Genomic DNA, 19,982 nt, shown 5'->3' with positions numbered 1-19,982 from the left:
AAAGTGACCTCAACAAGCCCTTACATGGGTCTTCCACAACAGAAAATGGCTGATTTCCAATTTCTGGCATTAAACTGCTCCACGTTAATGTTGTCATTAGCTTGTGGCCATTAAAAAAGATTAGCACGTGAGCCCTTACCACCACATATTTTGTAGGTGGTAAGGGCTCATGCGCTAATCATATGCTAATCAGTTAGCTTGACAGCATTATTGAAGTACTAACTGATTAGTGTAGAAACATCCACTCTCCACTCCCAGACACGCTCTCTCCTTGAAAAAAATTTTTTTAGCACATGCTAGGCGCACACAGAATGCTAAATTACTGTGGGACACTTCAGCACGTCCTGCAGTAAGCCCATTCAAGCTGCAGTAAGCGCTAGTGCACGCTTACCACAACTTTGTAAAAAGACAGCGAGCAGTCAGAGCCCAGAGGAGATTCCCCAGTGCCATAGCTTTCCAATGCAAGTTTCAAGTTTCATTTCATTTTTGATATACCACCTATCATAGTCATAAACAAAAGAAAAAGAAGTAAAATAAAAAAATACACATGACAATCACAGGAGGAGAGGAAAAGAAAAGTAAAAATGGTGACAAATCTGCCATAATGAGGGATGTCACCAGGGTTCCAGAGTACTGTAAAAAGGTGTAGAGGAGAAAGGGATTAAAAGGGAGACCGCCAAAAAACGACAGAACATATAATCAAGGTATACTATTACAAATGCTCTTGATTGACATTGCGAGCTTTGTGCACTTCCAAAAGATTTTTGGTACCAAATAGAGACTTGCACAGGAACAGGGTTTGTGGGAATCCAGAGACGGAAGCAGTTCTGCAGGAATCCCATGGGGATGGAAGAAGTTCCTTGCGGGGTTCCTGTGGGGACAGAAACAATTCCTGAAGGGTTCTTTTGGATGTGTACGCTGCACGTGTACCTGCATCTCCCCTACTGAACACCAACTTCTTTGAGTTCAGTCGCCTCCTCCTTGCTTTAACAGCACAGATGCGGAAAGTCTCCATTAAAAAGGTGGTAGAGACACAAATGGTGACGGAATTCAAAAAGGCATAGGATGAACACAGAGTATCTCTAATTGGAAAATGGAAGTTATAAAACAAAAACTAAACTTAAATGGCTGCATGTGTGTGGATGTGTTCAGCAAAAATGATAGCGGGGATGGGATGACTTCCCTATGAAGAAAGACTAAGGAGGCTAGGGCTTTTCAGCTTGAGAAGAGACGGCTGAGGGGAGACATGATAGAGGTATATAAAATAATGAGTGGAGTGGAACAGGTGGATGTGAAGTAGAGACTTGAACGGGAACGGGGTTTGCGGGAATCCCGTAGGGACGGAAGCAGTTCTGCGGGGGTCCCGTGGGGACGGAAGCAGTTCCTGTGGGGTTCCCGTGGGGACGGAAGCAGTTCCTATGGGGTTCCCGTGGAAGTGTATGCTGCACTTGCGCCAGCCTCTCACCTACCGAGTACCAAATTCTTTGAGTGCTGTCTTCTCCTCCTCCTCCTTGCTTTAACAGCACAGATGTGGACTTCCGGTGACGTCATGACCGTGAGAGGTTGAGCCCTTCGATCTCTCCGGCTCCTAGCCTCCCTTCGAAGCCGTTAAACGGTGCAAATAAGACCCCAGTTCGCACAACTAGCGAATCGACGTCTCCTCGATCAGCTGATTAATTTTTCTAGTTCTCCGGTGGCGAAATGACGGCGAAAAATGCCCCGAAAGACAGACTCCGCGCCCGGGTAGGGGAAGAGAAAATGGCGCCGCCCGCGAGCCCGCCCGGCCCGACGGTTTCGTCCGCATGGATCGCGGAAATCACAGCGGAGATGACAGCGGTGATGGACGCTCTCTTGGACCGCCGGCTGGCCCCGATTGATAATAAACTTGAACGGGTGCAAACCCAACTTACAGATCTGTCGAAGGACTGTGCTGCTTTTCAGTCGCGGGTCAGCGAGGTGGAAGACCGCGTCACGGTAGTCGAAGGCACGCAGAATCAGATGCAGGAAAAGCTGCGGGTGCTTGAAGACAAAGTTGAGGACCTCAAAAACAGGTCCAGAAGAAATAACATCAGGATGGTGGGACTCCCGGAGAGTGTACAAGAACGGGGCCTGGAGACCTTTTTGGCTCGGTGGCTGGCTGAAGAACTACAACTCCCAGAAGCCCTAGGACCAATTCACATAGAGAGGGCCCATCGGCTGGGGCAGAAGGGCACAGGAACTGGTAAGCCCAGAGTAATCATTATGCGATTCTTGGATTATGCACAAAAGCAAGACATTTTTCGGCGACTCAGAGTGGGGAAATCGTTGGAATACGAGGGGCTGCCGGTTCGGTGTTTTCAAGATTATTCTGCAGGTGTGGCAGCAAAAAGGCGCCAATTTTCGGCAATATGCTCCAAGTTGTTCCAGAAAGAGATACGTTTTGCACTGTAATACCCGGCAAAGCTGTGAATTACGCACAATGGAGCATCTAAAATTTATGAAACAACAAGCGCAGCCCAGGAGTTCTTACAGCAGTTGGACGCAGCCGCACCAGAGGATCGCTGAGAGAGGAATCGAGATATCAGCAGCCGGCAGCAGACCGGAGAGAGGAGCGAATGTGAGAAGAGGAGTTGGTATATAGATATGTTTTATACAGTGCACAGACAGGAACACTGAGGTTTAAGTGTGGTTGGAAGCACTGTATAGAAACTCTTTACATGTTACAGTTCCAGGTTCATGATGAGTGGTTGGGTCTTTGAGTGCCAGGGATAAAAATTTGTTGGGAATTTGTATTGGCCTTCGGAGGGAGGGGGGAGGGACGTAGGAAGTGATGGTCCCAGTTAGTGGGTCCGAACACAGGGAACAGGGGAGGGGTTGGGATGGGGGGAGGGGGAGTACGGGGAGAAGGTTAGAGGGACGGAGTGGGTTGGGGGGGTGGGCAGTGGGAGCCATTTCAGGCCTAAGCTACCCGGAAATAATTGTAAAGGGACAGGTCCCCCAGAACATTTTGAAGACAGGATATAGGAGTTGGTGGGGGGCTTCACTGGTGGGCAGAGGACAGAAAGAGGTACAGGAGCAGGCCTACGGCCATCAAATGGATAGAAGAACACGAACTGAGGGTGGGCAGAGGCTGGGATGCCCCCCCTTAACAACATCACAGTTATATGGTATGGGTATCATCTCACTTCAACTAGCAGTATGGTACAAATCGTAAGCTGGAATGTAGGAGGGGTAACGTCACCTATAAAACGGTCCAAGATTCTGCAGCAGCTAAATAGACAGCATGCAGATATCGCTCTTTTACAGGAGACGCACCTGTCACGGGTGGAACATGCTAAATTATGCACTTGGTGGGTAGGTGACTGCATAGCGGCGCACGCGCAGGGGAAAAAGGGGGGTGTTGCAATCTTGTTCCGTAAAAATATTGCTACAGCAATCTGTCCACTCTTAGTGGACCCCGCGGGGCGCTATGTCATTCTGGAAGCCATGGTGGGCAAACAAAAATTGTTATTATGCAACATCTATGCCCCCAACAACTATGACAAACGGTTTTTTCAGCCTGTGATAAATTTTCTCCTTAAGCAACCACATGCAGAGATCATAGTAGGTGGTGATTTCAATGCGGTCTTGGACCCATCAATGGATAAATCAATGCCTAGCACCTCTGCGACCTACTACAACAACAAAGGCTTGTTGAAGTTGAGCCAGCTGTTAGATCTGACGGATGTTTGGAGGGTGTTTCACCCGGATGTGAAAGATTATACCCACCTTTCGCGGGCTCACTCAACTCAATCCCGCATTGATTATGTTTTAGTCTCCCGGAAGATGTTTGGGGAAATTTTAACAGCGGAGATTGGACCTTATGTAGTGTCAGACCATGCATGGGTTCGGGTGGAGTGGCAGCCCCGGGGCCAGGTCAGACGGGTTAATAGGTGGCAGTTCCCCACAGAACTTTATACAGATCCCATATTAAAGGGACGTTTACAAGCTAGCTGGGAAGGCTATGTCACACACAATCAGGAACATAGGAACGACCCGATTCTGTTCTGGGAGGCAGCTAAGGCCGTGCTACGTGGGGAAATCATTAGTCACACTCACCACGTTCGGACATCGAGAGATCGAGAAATACTACGACTGAGTAAACAACTCTGCAGTGTGAGAAAACGGTTCGGGGAGACACATGCGGCAAGTCATAAGCAAAAAGTGCTTGAATTACAAACAGCATTGAACGAACTCCTACACGGGCGCGCTCGGAAATCGCAGATTTATTACCGCTACATGCTCTATAAACATGGGAATAAAGCGGGCAAATTGATGGCCAAACTCCTTAAACCAAAAGGGGGAAATAGGAATATTCTTACCCTTCGGGGACAGAGGGGAGGCCTTACAACTTCCGATAAAGAGATCGGCAACATTTTCCAGTCCTTCTATAAAGATTTATACGCACCCCCAGAAGATGTGGGCCTTGATAATCAGATGTATTTGAATAATCTCAATCTCCCTAAGCTTACACAACAAGAACGGGACGGCCTTAACCAATTAATTACGGAGGAGGAGGTGTCCCTGGTAGTTGCACAGAGCCCATTGTTAAAGGCCCCCGGACCGGATGGTCTACGCGCAGAATTTTATAAATTGATGGGAGCGGGAATCATATCAGATTTAACCAGATTTCTAAACCGCATGATAGATGTAAAGGCAATGCCTTCCGACCTAAATAAGGCGCAAATAATAGTGCTGCTTAAACCGGGGAGAGACCCGGTAGAACCGGCATCGTACCGCCCCATATCGTTGTTGAACTACGACACCAAGTTGGTGGCTAAAATTTTGGCCAATAGGTTGGCGAGGCTGTTGCCCCGCCTTATACATGACAGTCAAGTGGGCTTCGTAGGAGGCCGGACAGTAAGTAAAAATTTGAGGGCAATCCTGACATCCTTAGAACATAGCAAGTGCAAGGGTATGGCGTCACTGCTAGTCAGCTTTGATGCCGAAAAAGCCTTTGACAAGGTGCATTGGGCCTTTCTTTTTGATGTATTGGAAACCTATGGTTTCTCGGGCAGATTTGTAGAGGCGATCCAAACATTATATGATAACCCGAGCGCCACGATCTGGGTTAATGGGGTGGAGTCAATGAGTTTTCCTATTAAGAGAGGGACCAGACAGGGCTGCCCCCTATCCCCACTCCTTTTTGTTCTGGTGTTAGATCCCCTTATTAGGGACATATTGGAGAACCCCTTGATCAAGGGCATAAGATTGGGCGCCCAGACATTTAAAATTGCAGCCTTTGCAGATGATCTTTTGGTACACCTCACATCCCCAAAAGTGTCGCTAGAAACGTTGTTAGAGTCTTTCCGAGAGTATGGAGATTACGCGGGTTTTAAAATTAATTTAGACAAATCCAAAGCCCTGGCATCCTCGGTAGAGTGCAGAGAGGTTTGGGGAGATGATTTCCCTTTACGATGGGCAAACCACTCCTTTAAATACCTCGGTATTAAACTCACAATGAATACAGCAGAATTGCAAGCAATTAAATGTCAAGGCCCTCTTAGAATACACCAGACAAAAACTAGACTCTTGGAGGGGATTACCATTGTCCTTGATGGGGCGCATACATTTGATCCAGATGGTGATCTTTCCGCGCTGGCTATATGCCTTGCAGACGCTGCCCGTCCGCTTGTCGAAAAAAGATTTGAAAGGTGTAAATCGCTTATGGTGTCAGTTTTGTTGGGCCGGTAAGAGGGCAAGGGTACGACAGGCTGTGTTAGTAGGCGGTTGGAAGCAAGGAGGCATCGGCTTCCCGGACCTATTTTTATATAATCAAGCATGTCTTTTACGACACATGAGAGATTGGCTTCTCGAGACGCACTACTATACGCCCACATCGTTTGAGAGAGCCTATTTCGCGCCGCATGATATGATTGCTCTACTTCATCTTTCGCGTGATAGAATACCTCCTCACTTCAGACGAAGCATATTGCTCCACCCTCTTCGAGCAACATGGCAGTGGTGGGTGGGGCAATTGGGGGGACATCCCAGTGTCTCTGATCAAATCCCGATTGTAGGGAATGCAGCATTCGAAGCTGGAATGGGTAGCTCGATATTTGGAGGCTGGGGACGGAGAGGCCTTACGAAATTGGAGCATTTGCTGCATGAAAATGGGGACCTAATACCATATGAAGCCTTACAAGTCAAGATAGGATCTGACTGGGGGACTAGATTTGCCTACATGCAACTTAAACATTATATGCAGACATTGAATCAGGCTGCCTTGGGGGGACGTTTGGGAGAAAAGATTCGAGGGTTTTTCGAGGACCTGGCGTCCGAGAGGCACACGATTTCTGATTTATATGGAGCCCTGGTCCGGGGGGGACCAAAAATAAAATATGAAGATATTAAACTAAAATGGGAGCAGGATCTTGGGACGCCCTTGGCGTCCTGGGACATAGCGGCTTCACTGAAGGGGATCCGACAGTTAGTTAAGGACGAACGACTGAGAGAATGTGGCTATCGGGTGATCCTACGGGGTTACATGACCAAGAAACAGCTGGCTCATATACAGAGGTCGGAGAGTGCTAATTGCTGTAAATGTGATGGCGGCCCAGGCTCATTTTACCATGCTCTCTGGCAATGTCCAAAGGTGCGGGCATTTTGGCAACAGGTCCGTGGTTTTTTGATAAAGCTGGGCAATAAAATCCAGGGAACCGACAGACAATTTTTGCTGGATCAATCTAGAGCTTTTGCCCCTCTAAAGGCGCCGGCGGCTCTTTTGTGTAAGAAACTGTGCTTGGTGGCTCGCAAATGTATTATGCAATACTGGACTTCCAAGGAAGCTCCTGCTTATTGGCATTGGAGAAACCAGGTACATCTTCTGGCCTCATGGGAAGCTCGTGACGCTAAAACATCACCCAAGCGCAGAAAGCAATTCCTTCAAATATGGGCCCCTTATCTGCAAATACTGAGTCCGAGAGGGAGAAGCTTGCTCGTTAACACCAGTTGAGGGCCCCAGAGGTTTGTTCAGAACTCCTGCTTAGCTAGGGAAGGCAGGGAGGGAGGGTGAGGGGTAGGGGGGGGGGGGGGGGGGGGGGGGAGGGGGAACACCTGGTTTTGCACTTTGTAGTTCACTGGGTGCAGTGTTGGTATATTAGTTTGGGCGGATGGCGAGTTTTGACTGTTTTGTGTTATGGTTACATAGTGAAATGTTTAAAGTTTCTGTACCACAGATTGGCGCATAAAAAGAAACTGGCAGATATTTATTTTTGTATGGGAACAGCTTAAGTAACTGCGGGGGGGAAAGTAGTCGTACGCTACCCGTAAGTAGTCGACGGGTACAGGTGCACAGTGCACAAGTAATGAGGGTTCACACAGAGGAAGAGTGTATAGGCGGGGGGCTATCAGACACAAGGCCCTTTCGCCTTTTGTGATGTATTCTCTTGACTGTATTGGTTATGGTGTCACAGGTCTTATTATGTAATAGCCATTTCCTTTTGTGTACAATGTTATATAAACCTCAATAAACAAATTTGAACATAACAGCACAGATGTGGAAAGCCTCCATTAAGGAGGTGGTAGAGATACAAATGGTGATGAAATTCAAAAAGGCATGGGATGAATACAGAGGATCACTATTTAGAAAATAGAAGTTATAAAAAACCTAAACTTAAATGGCTACATGTATGTGGATGTGTAGCGTGACACTTACATGGTGACTCTGGCTGTGATGAACTAGGGCCGATACCGGGAGACCTGTATGGTCTGTGTCTCATATATGGCAATCTTGTTTTGGATGGGCTGGAAAGGGTTCAAACAGCAACTTTAGTGGCTGGAACATGAGGACAGTTCTGGACAGACTTTTACTGTCTGTGTCCCGCAAATGAGAAGATGAATAGGCTGGAGTGGGTTTTGAGGGCAACTCCAGCAGTTGGGACATAAGGATAGGGCCAGACAGACTTCTATAGTCTGTGTCCCAGAAACGCCACAGAAAGACCACAATCAAGTATATAATATCACATTCATTGTTGATTTAATCATGAATTGATAATGATTGTGACTATTGGCAGACTGGATGGACCGATCCGTTTTTTATCTACTGTCATTTACTATTACTATTAATCCTCTCTGCTTCCGGGCTGATGCACAGACCTCAGCTCTGACATAAGCATGAGCATCAGATGTCACCTGACCTACTGGTGCGTGCATGTGGTGATCTCTTAGCACACAGTGCCACTGAATCAGAGAAGTCTTATACGTGCGCACCAGAGTGTTCCAACTTCCGTTCCTTCTGCTGCGGCTCAAACCCAGAGACAGAGAGCTGTCAGGAATTTTTTTTAATGTACCATTAAATTCTTGTGTGTGAGGACAGGTTAAATTCTTGCGGGGACGGGTAAGATTCCCCATGGGGACGGGCGGGGAGGGTTAGATTCCCCACGGGGACGAATGGGGACGGGTTGGATTCCAGTGGGGATGGGTGGGGACGGGTTGGATTTCTGTCCCCGTGCAACTCTCTAATGTGAAACGTCTGTTCATGCTTTCCAAAATACTAGGACTAGGGGGCATGCGATGAAACTACAGTGTAGTAAATTTAAAACAAATCGGAGAAACTTTTTCTTCATCCAACGCGTAATTAAACTCTGGAATTCGTTGCCGGAGAACGTGGTGGAGGTGGTTAGCATGGCAGAGTTTAAAAAGGGGTTAAGACGGTTTCCTAAAGGACAAATCCATAAACCGCTTCTAAATGGACTTGGGAATAGAATGTTTGTACGTTTGGGAAGCTTGCCAGGTGCCCTTGGCCTGGATTGGCCGCTGTCGTGGACAGGATGCTGGGCTCGATGGACCCTTGGTCTTTTCCCAGTGTGGCATTACTTATGTACTTATGCTTAGATGGCGACTCCGGCTGTGATGAACTAGGGCCGATACCGGGCAGACTTATATGGTCTGTGTCTCATATATGGCAATCTGGTTTAGAATGGGCTGGAAAGGGCTTAGACAGCAACTTTAGTGACTGGAACATGAGGACAGTGCTGGACAGTAGTGCTGTCCAATTCAGTCAAAACATTTTTGATTCGGTACGATTCGATTCTTTAATGTGAGCACGCCATGCTGCGTTACATCATGTGAAAAGTGAAGTTTGGTCAAGTCCTACATCTTCCGGTTTTTATTAAGAAAAATTATTTTGTCTACTTTGGCTGGCTTCAGACAACTGCATCTTGCAGCTATAATTTGTCCAGCAGCAGAAAAAATACTTTCCGAGGGCACAGAGGTGGCTGGCATACACAGAAATTTCTGTGCAAGTCGGTTCAATAGTGGCAATTTCATTTGACTTTGCTGCCAGAAACAAAAAACATCACCACCAATTTCCAAAGGATCTTTGTGTTTATAGCAAGTAAGTTCTGCTCTGCATCTGATTCAAATATCACTGTGATAGTCTGATTGTGATGGAAGTCTGGCTTTCTTAGATGAAACATTTGTATATTCTACTGTTTCCCAGAAACTGTGTTTCTGTCGAGGCTTCTCTATATCATGTGTTCCAAATTCTGGAACGACTGGCAATGTCTGAGTGATCACCATGGCTGTGTCGCTGCTGACTGGTACATCAGTGGTTTGCATTTTTACAATCTCTTGAGTGCAACTGTAATGATATCTGGTACTTCATCATATGTTGACTTGAATCTCGGATCCAGGAAGCTGTTTAATCTATATAAATTATCCAATAATATATCTTGAAATCTGTGGAGTAAAATTTTCTTCAGTTCTTCTTTCAAGGGAGAGATATTGATTCTCCATGGCCAGTGATCAACTAGCCACACAGTTGAAGCGTTGCCCCAGCGATGTCACTGACCTGGCCCTTCTGAAAGAACAGAAAACTCAAACGGAGCTCTCTGCGCTTGTCCCTGCCTTCCCGCCACTAACAGCCACTACATATACCGAATGCTCAGTCACCCCGCCTTAGTATATTTTTGTCCGCAGTGCAGAACGACCCAAACAGTTTTTATCACGTCAGTTCGTCAATTATTTTTACAGAATTATTTTATCAGTTTTTATTTACAATATAGCGAAAGCTACATACCTGTACAAGGTATTCTCCAAGGACAGCAAGCTGATTGTTCTCACAAATGGGTGACGTCCACGGCAGCCCCTCCGATCGGAGATCTTCCTAGCAACACAGTTTGCTAGTTCTCGCGCGCGCCCGCGATGCGCGCATGCGCGGCCATCTTCCCGCCCGAAATCGCTCGTGTTCGCTAGTCCCGTACCAAGCAAAAACAAGACAAGGGAAGACACAACTCCAAAGGGGAGGTGGGCGGGTAGGTGAGAACAATCAGCCTGCTGTCCTCGGAGAATTCCTTCTACAGGTATGTAGCATTCGCTTTCTCCGAGGACAAGCAGGCTGCTTGTTCTCACAAATGGGGTATCCCTAGCCCCCAGGCTCACTCAAAACAACAAACATGGTCAATTGGGCCTCGCAACGGCGAGGAAATAACTGAGATTGACCTAACAACTTGTCCAACTAACTGAGAGTGTAGCCTGGAACAGAACAAAAAATGGGCCTAGGGGGGTGGAGTTGGATTCTAAACCCCAAACAGATTCTGAAGCACCGACTGCCCGAACCAACTGTTGCGTCAGGTATCCTGCTGCAGGCAGTAATGAGATGTGAATGTGTGGACTGATGACCACGTCGCAACCTTGCAAATCTCTTCAATAGTGGCTGACTTCAAGTGGGCTACTGACGCTGCCATGGCTCTAACATTGTGAGCCGTGACATGACCCTCTAGAGTCAGCCCAGCCTGGGCGTAAGTGAAGGAAATGCAGTCTGCTAGCCAATTTGAAATGGTGCGTTTCCCCAAAGCCACTCCCCTCCTGTTGGGATCAAAAGAAATAAAAAGTTGGGCGGACTGTCTGTGTGGGCTTGTCCGCTCCAGATAGAAGGCCAATGCTCTTTTGCAGTCCAATGTGTGCAGTTGACGTTCAGCAGGGCAGGTATGAGGACGGGGGAAGAATGTTGGCAAGACAATTGACTGGTTCAGATGGAACTCCGACACCACCTTCGGCAAGAACTTAGGGTGAGTGCAGAGGACTACTCTGTTATGATGAAATTTGGTATAGGGCGCATGAGCTACCAAGGCTTGCAGCTCACTGACTCTGCGAGCTGAAGTAACAGCCACCAAGAAAATGACCTTCCAGGTCAAGTACTTCAGATGACAGGAATCCAGTGGCTCAAAAGGAGGTTTCATCAGAACGACATTGAGATCCCATGACACTGTAGGAGGTTTGACTGGGGGCTTTGACAAAAGCAAACCTCTCATGAAGCGAACAACTAAAGGCTGTCCCGAGATCGGCTTACCTTCCACATGGTAATGGTATGCACTAATCGCACTAAGATGAACCCTTACAGAGTTGGTTTTAAGACCCGACTCCGATAAATGTAGAAGGTATTCAAGCAGGCTCTGTGTAGGACAAGAACGAGGATCTAAGGCCTTGCCATCACACCACACAGCAAACCGTCGCCAGAGGAAAAAATAACTCCTCTTGGTAGAATCTTTCCTGGAAGCAAGCAAGACTCGGGAGACACCCTCTGACAGCCCAAGGAGGCGAAGTCTACGCTCTCAACATCCAGGCTGTGAGGGCCAGAGACCGAAGGTTGAGATGGAGGAGCGCCCCCTCTTTCTGTGTGATGAGGGTCGGAAAGCAGTCCAATCTCCACGGTTCTTCGAAAGACAATTCCAGAAGAAGAAGAGGGAACCAGATCTGACGAGGCCAAAAAGGAGCAATCAGAATCATGGTTCCCCTGTCTTGCTTGAGTTTCAGCAAAGTCCTCCCTATCAAAGGAATGGGAGGATACGCGTACAGGAGACCTTCCCCCCCAAAACAGAAGGAAAGCATCCGACGCCAGTCTGCCGTGGGCCTGCAGCCTGGAACAGAACTGAGGAACCTTGTGATTGGTGTGAGTGGCAAAGAGGTCCACCAAGGGGGTGCCCCACACTTGGAAGATCTCACGAACCACTCTGGAACTGAGCGACCACTCGTGCGGTTGCATGATCCTGCTCAATCTGTCGGCCAGACTGTTGTTTATGCCTGCCAGATACGTGGCCTGGAGCCACATGCCGAACCGGCGTGCCCAGTGCCACAAGCTGACGGCTTCCTGACACAGCAGGCGAGATCCGGTGCCCCCCTGCTTGTTGATGTAATACATAGCAACCTGGTTGTCTGTCTGAATTTGTATAATTTGATGGGACAGCCGATCTCTGAAAGCCTTCAGAGCGTTCCATACTGCTCGCAACTCCAGGAGGTTGATCTGTAGACCTTGTTCCTGGACGGACCAAGTCCCCTGGGTGTGGAGCCCATCGACATGCGCTCCCCACCCCAGGAGTGACGTGTCCGTGGTCAGCACTTTTTGCGGCTGAGGAATCTGGAAGGGACGTCCCAGGGTCAAATTGGATCGAATTGTCCACCAATGAAGGGAAAGAAGAAACCTCGTGGACAGACGGACCACGTCCTCTAGGCTCCCAGCAGCTTGGCACCACTGAGAGGCTAGGGTCACGTGAACCGTGGAGGCCATGTGGCCGAGCAATCTCAACATCTGCCGAGCTGTGATCTGCTGCGACGCCCGCACCGAGGAGACAAGGGTCAGCAGATTGTCGGCCCTGGTCTCTGGGAGGTAGGCACAGGCCGTCTGGGAATCCAGCAGAGCTCCTATGAATTCGAGTTTCTGAACTGGAAGAAGGTGGGACTTTGGATAATTTATCACAAACCCTAGCAGCTCCAGGAGTCGAATAGTCACCTGCATGGACTGCTGAGCTCCTGCCTCGGAGGTGTTCTTTACCAGCCAATCAACGAGGTAAGGGAACACATGCACTCCCAGCCTGCGCAGAGAAGCCGCTACTATGGCTAGGCATTTGGTGAACACCCTGGGCGCAGAGGCGAGCCCAAAGGGTAGCACACAGTACTAAAAATGCCGTGTTCCCAGACGAAATCGAAGATACTGCCTGTCAGCTGGCAGAATCGGGATGTGTGTATAGGCATCCTTTAAGTCCAAAGAGCATAGCCAATTGTCCTGTTGAATCATGGGAAGAAGGGTGCCCAGGGAAAGCATCCTGAACTTTTCCTTGACCAGATATTTGTTCAGGGCCCTTAGGTCTAGGATGGGACGCATCCCCCCTGTTTTCTTTTCCACAAGGAAGTACCTGGAATAGAATCCCAGCCCTTCTTGCCCCGGTGGCACGGGCTCAACCGCATTGGCACTGAGAAGGGCGGAGAGTTCCTCTGTAAGTACCTGCCTGTGCTGGAAGCTGAAGGATTGAGCTCCCGGTGGGCAATTTGGAGGCATTGAGGTCAAATTCAGAGAGTACCCTAGCCGGACTATTTTGAGAACCCACTGATCGGAGGTTACAAGAAGCCACCTTTGGTGAAAAAATGTTAACCTCCCCCCCGACCGGTAGGCCGTCCGGCACAGGCACTGGAACGTCGGCTATGCTCTGCAGGAGCCAGTCAAAAGCCCGCCCCTGACTTTTGCTGGGGAGCCGCAGGGGCCTGAGGCGTGCGCTGCTGACGAGAGCGAGCGAGCTGGGGTTTAGACTGAGCAGCAGGCTGGCGGGAAGGAGGATTGTACCTACACTTGCCGGAAGAATAGGGAACCGTCCTCCTTCCCCCATAAAAACGTCTACCCGAAGAGGTAGAGGCTGAAGGCGGCCGGCGGGAGAACGTGTCGAAAGCGGTATCCCGCTGGTGGAGCTGTTCAACCACCTGTTCGACCTTGTCCCCAAAAACATTGTCCCCCCGGCAAGGGGCATCCGCAATCCTATCCTGGATTTGATTTTCCAGGTCGGAGGCACGCAGCCATGAGAGCCTGCGCATCACCACACCCTGCGCAGCGGCACTGGATGCAACGTCAAACGAGTCAAAGACCCCCCCCTGGCCAGGAATTTCCTACACGCCTTCAGCTGCCTGACCACCTGCAGAAAAGGCTTGGCCTGCTCAGAAGGGAGCTTGTCGACCAAGTCCGCCAACTGTCGCACATTGTTCCGCATGTGTATGCTCGTGTAGAGCTGGTAGGACTGAATCTTGGCAATGAGCATTGCAGAATGGTAGGCCTTCCGCCCAAAAGAGTCCAAGGTTCTAGAGTCTTTGCCCGGGGACGCCGAAGCATACTCTCTAGAGCTCTTGGCCTTCTTGAGGGCCAGATCCACCACACCAGAGTCATGTGGCAACTGAGTCCGCATCAACTCCAGGTCCCCATGGATCCGATCTTCTTGGGGATGTGGGGCGTAGTTAAAGGTTTCGCCCAGTTCACCAGCAACGTCTTTTTGAAGACATGATGCATGGGTACTGTGGACGATTCTTTAGGTGGCGAAGGATAGTCCAAGAGCTCCAGCATCTCAGCTCTCGGCTCATCCTCCGTGACCACGGGAAAGGGAATTGCCGTACACATTTCCCGGACAAAGGCCGCGAAAGAGAGACTCTCCGGGGGAGAAAGCTGTCTTTCAGGCGAGGGAGTAGGATCAGAAGGAAGACCGTCAGACTCCTCGTCAGAGAAATATCTGACGTCTTCCTCTGCTTCCCACGAGGCCTCCTCATCAGTATCGGACACCAGCTGGTGGACTTCGGTCCGAAGCTGCTCCCGCCTCGACTCCTTGGAAACACGGCCACGGTGGGAGCGTCGAGAAGAGGAGCGTCCGTCGGGGAGCCCTCCTGGGAGGCTGCCGGCACCAGCACCGCAAGCGGTACCGGGGCGGGCGCCCTCACCGCAGACGAGGGCCCAGCCATCGCCTCACTCGACGGCACCGGTGGCGCAAGCACCCCCGGTACTGGAGAAGGGCGAAACAGCTCTTCCAGGATCCCCGGAAGGACGGCCCTGAGGCTCTCGTTCAGAGAGGCTGTGGAGAAAGGCGGTGGGGCCGGTACCGGCGTCGAGCTGCGAACCTGTTCCGGGGATGGAGGCGGTACCGGGCTGTCCACAGGGGAACGCATCGACACCTCCTGAATGGAGGGTGAGCGGTCCTCCCGATGTCGACGCTTGGGTGCCGGTGGTACCGGCGACCCAGAGCTCTCAGTACCACGCTTGGAGGGTGACCGATGCCGGTGCTTCTTTGCCTTCGCACGACACATGGCATCGGTACCCTCCGGTACCGAAGAGGAAGACGTAGAATCCAAACGCTTCCTCAGGTCCGGGTCCGAAGAGGGTCGATCCCGGGGGGGCTGTACTGCAGGAGCCCTTGAGACAGGCGGAGACCTGCTCATGGGCTCACCGCCACCAGCAGGGGAATGGACAGCCCTCACCTGCACTCCAGACATCGAATCACCCTCCAACGACATCCTCAGGAGGAACGATCCCGGTCTCGTAGCTCCACCCGACGATGACCTCGATGTCGATGCCGGTACCGGACGCGGTACCGAAGGCTCCGATGCCGAGGACCACGGGAATGAGGATGTCGACGCGCTGGATGAAGCCCCGAACAAACTGTTCCACTGGGCCAATCTCGCCGCCTGAGTTCTCCTCTTCAAAAGAAGACAGAGATTACAGGCCTGAGGACGGTGCCCAGTCCCCAGACACTGAAGGCAAGAAGCATGCCTATCAGTGAGAGAGATTATCCGGCCGCACTGGGTGCACGGTTTGAAGCCGCTGAAAGGCTTCGATGACATGGGCGGAAAAATCTTGCCAGCAAAATCGAAGTCCGCGATGGTGAAAAAAAGGGCACCAAAAGCTCACCAAAAAACGAACGAGCGGCGAAAAAAGCCGCAATCGACCACGAAAGAAAACTTACGGGCCAATACTAGTAAAGGAAAAAATTAGAAATTTTAGCGAAAAAATCACGAATCGCGAGGGATCTCCAAGGGGCGCGGAGCGACCGAAAAAACAGCCGTCCCGAGCCGCAGAAAAAAGGAGACTGGAGAACACGAGCGATTTCGGACGGGAAGACAGCTGCACATGCTCACATCGCGGGCGCGCGCGAGAACTAGCAAACTCTGTTGCTAGGAAGATCTCCGATCGGAGGGGCTGCCATGGACGTCACCCATTTGTGAGAACAAGCAGCCTGCTTGTCCTCGGAGAATTATTTATTTGTTACATTTGTATCCCACATTTTCCCACCTATTTGTAGGTTCAATGTGGCTTACATAGTACCGTAAAGGCATTCGCCAATTCCGGTATAAATAGTTACACAGTGATGTTGTGTTAGAATGAGGTTCATGTGGAACAGACATATTAGGGAATCGTATAGAGGAAGAGTTACGATATGTCCATTACGTGCTTTGGTTTCGTAGTGATGCAGGGTTCAGGCATTTAAGTTGGGTCTGTAGGGTATGCCTTTTTGAACAGGTAAGTTTTTAGTGATTTCCAGACGTTTAAGTGGTTATACGTTGTTTTCACGGCTTTTGGTAATGTGTTCCATAGTTGTGTGCTTATGGAGGAAAAGCTGGATGCATGAGTTGATTTGTATTTGAGTCCTTTGCAGCTTGGGTAGTGGAGGTTTAGATAATAATCAATTATTTTTCTATATCTACTTTAGTTGTTTTCAGTCTCAAAAGAGATTTTCCATTCGGATATTTCAAAATGCCCCATTCCACCATCAACTTTATATTCTACGAAGGACAAAATAATACCTGATCTCCCCCTTGCCTCAGTGCTCGGGGATCAAGTTTCTTCAGTGCCTGCTCTCCCCCTTGCCTCGGTGCCTGGGGACAAGGCATTTGCTTTTGAAGCAGCACAGACTTTACTGGAGATGGAGCCATTCACTTCAACACAGCAGGTCTGCGTTGCTATTCACCAAATATTACATCTATTTCTTCATCATGAAGAATTTCAATATTCATCCTCCATGCCGACCACCTCTCAACTCTGGTCGGCATCAAAGTTCTTGATGTCAAGTAGCACTGCTCCATTTAGGACATGCAAGGATGTCTATATGCTCTTATAACTTCAGGATTGCTCCTCGATGTCGTGCACCTCTTAAAATCTGTCAGCACCAAAGTTCTCGATGTCAAATAGCATGACTCCATCCAGGATATGCAATGATGTCTATATGCTATTATAATTTCAGGATTCCTCCTCAATGCCAACCACCTCTTAAACAATGTCAGCACCAAACTTCTCGATGTCAAATAGCACGACTTCGTTCAGGACGTGCAATGATCTCTATCTGCTATTATAACTTTAGGAATCCTCCTCGATGCCAAGCACCTCTTAATTCATGTCTGTACCGAAGTACTCAATCTAAAAATTTGTGTCTTCATTCAGGAGATGCAGTAATACACAGGATCAAAACATGTAGTGTTATTCATCTATTAGTCTCACATACAGTGTAGTGTGCACTAGAACATCCACACTGGTGATGCTGAAACTTCTGGAGCCATACAAAATTTGAGGCATGCTTTGGACAATCCTGCTGCACTGTCTACTAATAGTACAGCTGAAGTGTACTCAATATACCAAACATACTCGGCACTTATCATGATCTGAGGAAAAAGTTTCCTACATCCCTCCTGCGATATCATCCAGGAGATCAAAGTATACACTCTCATCCAGCACACTGTGCATCTGGTGTAGTGCACAAAGTTTGTGTCAAAGCTGTTACAGCCATACAAGAAGTGAAGCAGGGTTAAAAAAAAAAAGCCACTGCTCTGCCTGAAACATGACAACCGGATACTGATATTAAATTTGCAATTTTAGTATCCCTTTTCAGCACAGTGTAGTTTCTTTTGATATTTCAATATACAATTTGAAGTTCACAGTCAAGAACTTATAAAATCACTAAATCTACACCACATAGTATTTAATTTCTACCTAGATTATCTTTTCCATTTCCATATGGACAATTATACTGGATGTCAGACTACTTTTGTACAAAACATGGCTCATTGGTGCAAAGCTCTGCTGTATTTCACAATAAAGTGAGAGTACCTTTCATAGTTTTTGATATAATACCAACTATTACTGTTACTGAGCACCACTTTATTATGAGTGTGCAGAAATAATCAGCAGAACTTTTTAAAATCGTGACAAATTTATGAACTCGATAACCATACTGATCTATGAAACTAATACAAACCTAATGCAGATGGGAAAATTAGGTTCTTACCATGATAATTTTCTTTCCTTTAGTCATAGCAGATGAAGCCATTACGTATGGGTTGTGTCCATCAACCAGCAGGGGGAGATAGAGAGCACTCAACTTTTCACAGTGCCTCATGGCCAGCTAGCTCCACTGCCTCTTCAGTATTTGAAGCTTCCAAAGAAGTATGGCAAACCGCAATGGGAATAACATGAACTTTCCTCACAGCGAACGATGGCCCCTTAACAAGGGCATGAACTCAAAAAAGGAGGGAAAGCGAATGCTACATACCTGTAGAAGGTATTCTCCGAGGACAGCAGGCTGATTGTTCTCACTGATGGGTGACGTCCACGACAGCCCCTCCAATTGGAATCTTCACCAGCAAAGGCCTTTGCTAGCCCTCGCGCGCCGATGCGCACCGCTCATGCGTGGCCGTCTTCCCGCCCGAAACCGGCTTGAGCCGACCAGTCTCATATGTAGCAAGACAAAGACAAGGGAAGACACAACTCCAAAGGGGAGGCGGGCGGGTTTGTGAGAACAATCAGCCTGCTGTCCTCGGAGAATACCTTCTACAGGTATGTAGCATTCGCTTTCTCCGAGGACAAGCAGGCTGCTTATTCTCACTGATGGGGTATCCCTAGCCCCCAGGCTCACTCAAAACAACAACTATGGTCAATTGGGCCTCGCAACGGCGAGGACATAACTGAGATTGACCTAAAAAATTTACCAACTAACTGAGAGTGCAGCCTGGAACAGAACAAACAGGGCCCACGGGGGGGTGGAGTTGGATCCTAAAGCCCAAACAGGTTCTGAAGAACTGACTGCCCGAACCGACTGTCGCGTCGGGTATCCTGCTGCAGGCAGTAATGAGATGTGAATGTGTGGACAGATGACCACGTCGCAGCTTTGCAAATTTCTTCAATAGAGGCTGACTTCAAGTGGGCTACCGACGCTGCCATGGCTCTAACATTATGAGCCGTGACATGACCCTCAAGAGTCAGCCCAGCCTGGGCGTAAGTGAAGGAAATGCAATCTGCTAGCCAATTGGATATGGTGCGTTTCCCCACAGCCACTCCCCTCCTATTAGGATCAAAAGAAACAAACAATTGGCCGGACTGTCTGTTGGGCTGTGTCCGCTCCAGGTAGAAGGCCAATGCTCTCTTGCAGTCCAATGTGTGCAGCTGACGTTCAGCAGGGCAGGAATAAGGACGGGGAAAGAATGTTGGCAAGACAATTGACTGGTTCAGATGGAACTCCGACACAACCTTTGGCAAGAACTTAGGGTGAGTGCGGAGGACTACTCTGTTATGATGAAATTTGGTGTAAGGGGCCTGGGCTACCAGGGCCTGAAGCTCACTGACTCTACGAGCTGAAGTAACTGCCACCAAGAAAATGACCATCCAAGTACTTCAGATGGCAGGAATTCAGTGGCTCAAAAGGAGGTTTCATCAGCTGGGTGAGAACGACATTGAGATCCAATGACACTGTAGGAGGCTTGACAGGGGACTTTGACAAAAGCAAACCTCTCATGAAGCGAACAACTAAAGGCTGTCCTGAGATCGGTTTACCTTCCACACGGTAATGGTATGCACTGATTGCACTAAGGTGAACCCTTACAGAGTTGGTCTTGAGACCAGACTCAGACAAGTGCAGAAGGTATTCAAGCAGGGTCTGTGTAGGACAAGAGCGAGGATCTAGGGCCTTGCTGTCACACCAGATGGCAAACCTCCGCCATAGAAAGAAGTAACTCCTCTTAGTGGAATCTTTTCTGGAAGCAAGCAAGATACGGCAGACACCCTCTGACAGACCCAAAGAGGCAAAGTCTACGCTCTCAACATCCAGGCCGTGAGAGCCAGGGACCGGAGGTTGGGATGCAGAAGCGCCCCTTCGTCCTGTGTGATGAGGGTCGGAAAACACTCCAATCTCCACGGTTCTTCGGAGGACAACTCCAGAAGAAGAGGGAACCGA

General features: G+C 49.0%; 1 protein-coding gene across 1 annotated transcript in view; it reads right to left on the bottom strand.

Moving 5' to 3' along the window:
• Positions 1-19,982, bottom strand: part of SHCBP1L (SHC binding and spindle associated 1 like) — a 386,593-nt gene that overhangs the window by 281,735 nt on the left and 84,876 nt on the right.

The sequence above is a fragment of the Microcaecilia unicolor genome, chromosome 6 (assembly GCF_901765095.1).
Source record: "Microcaecilia unicolor chromosome 6, aMicUni1.1, whole genome shotgun sequence".
Lineage (NCBI taxonomy): Eukaryota > Metazoa > Chordata > Amphibia > Gymnophiona > Siphonopidae > Microcaecilia > Microcaecilia unicolor.
Note: the sequence above shows the minus strand (reverse complement) of the source record. Positions and strands in the feature narration are given on the sequence as shown.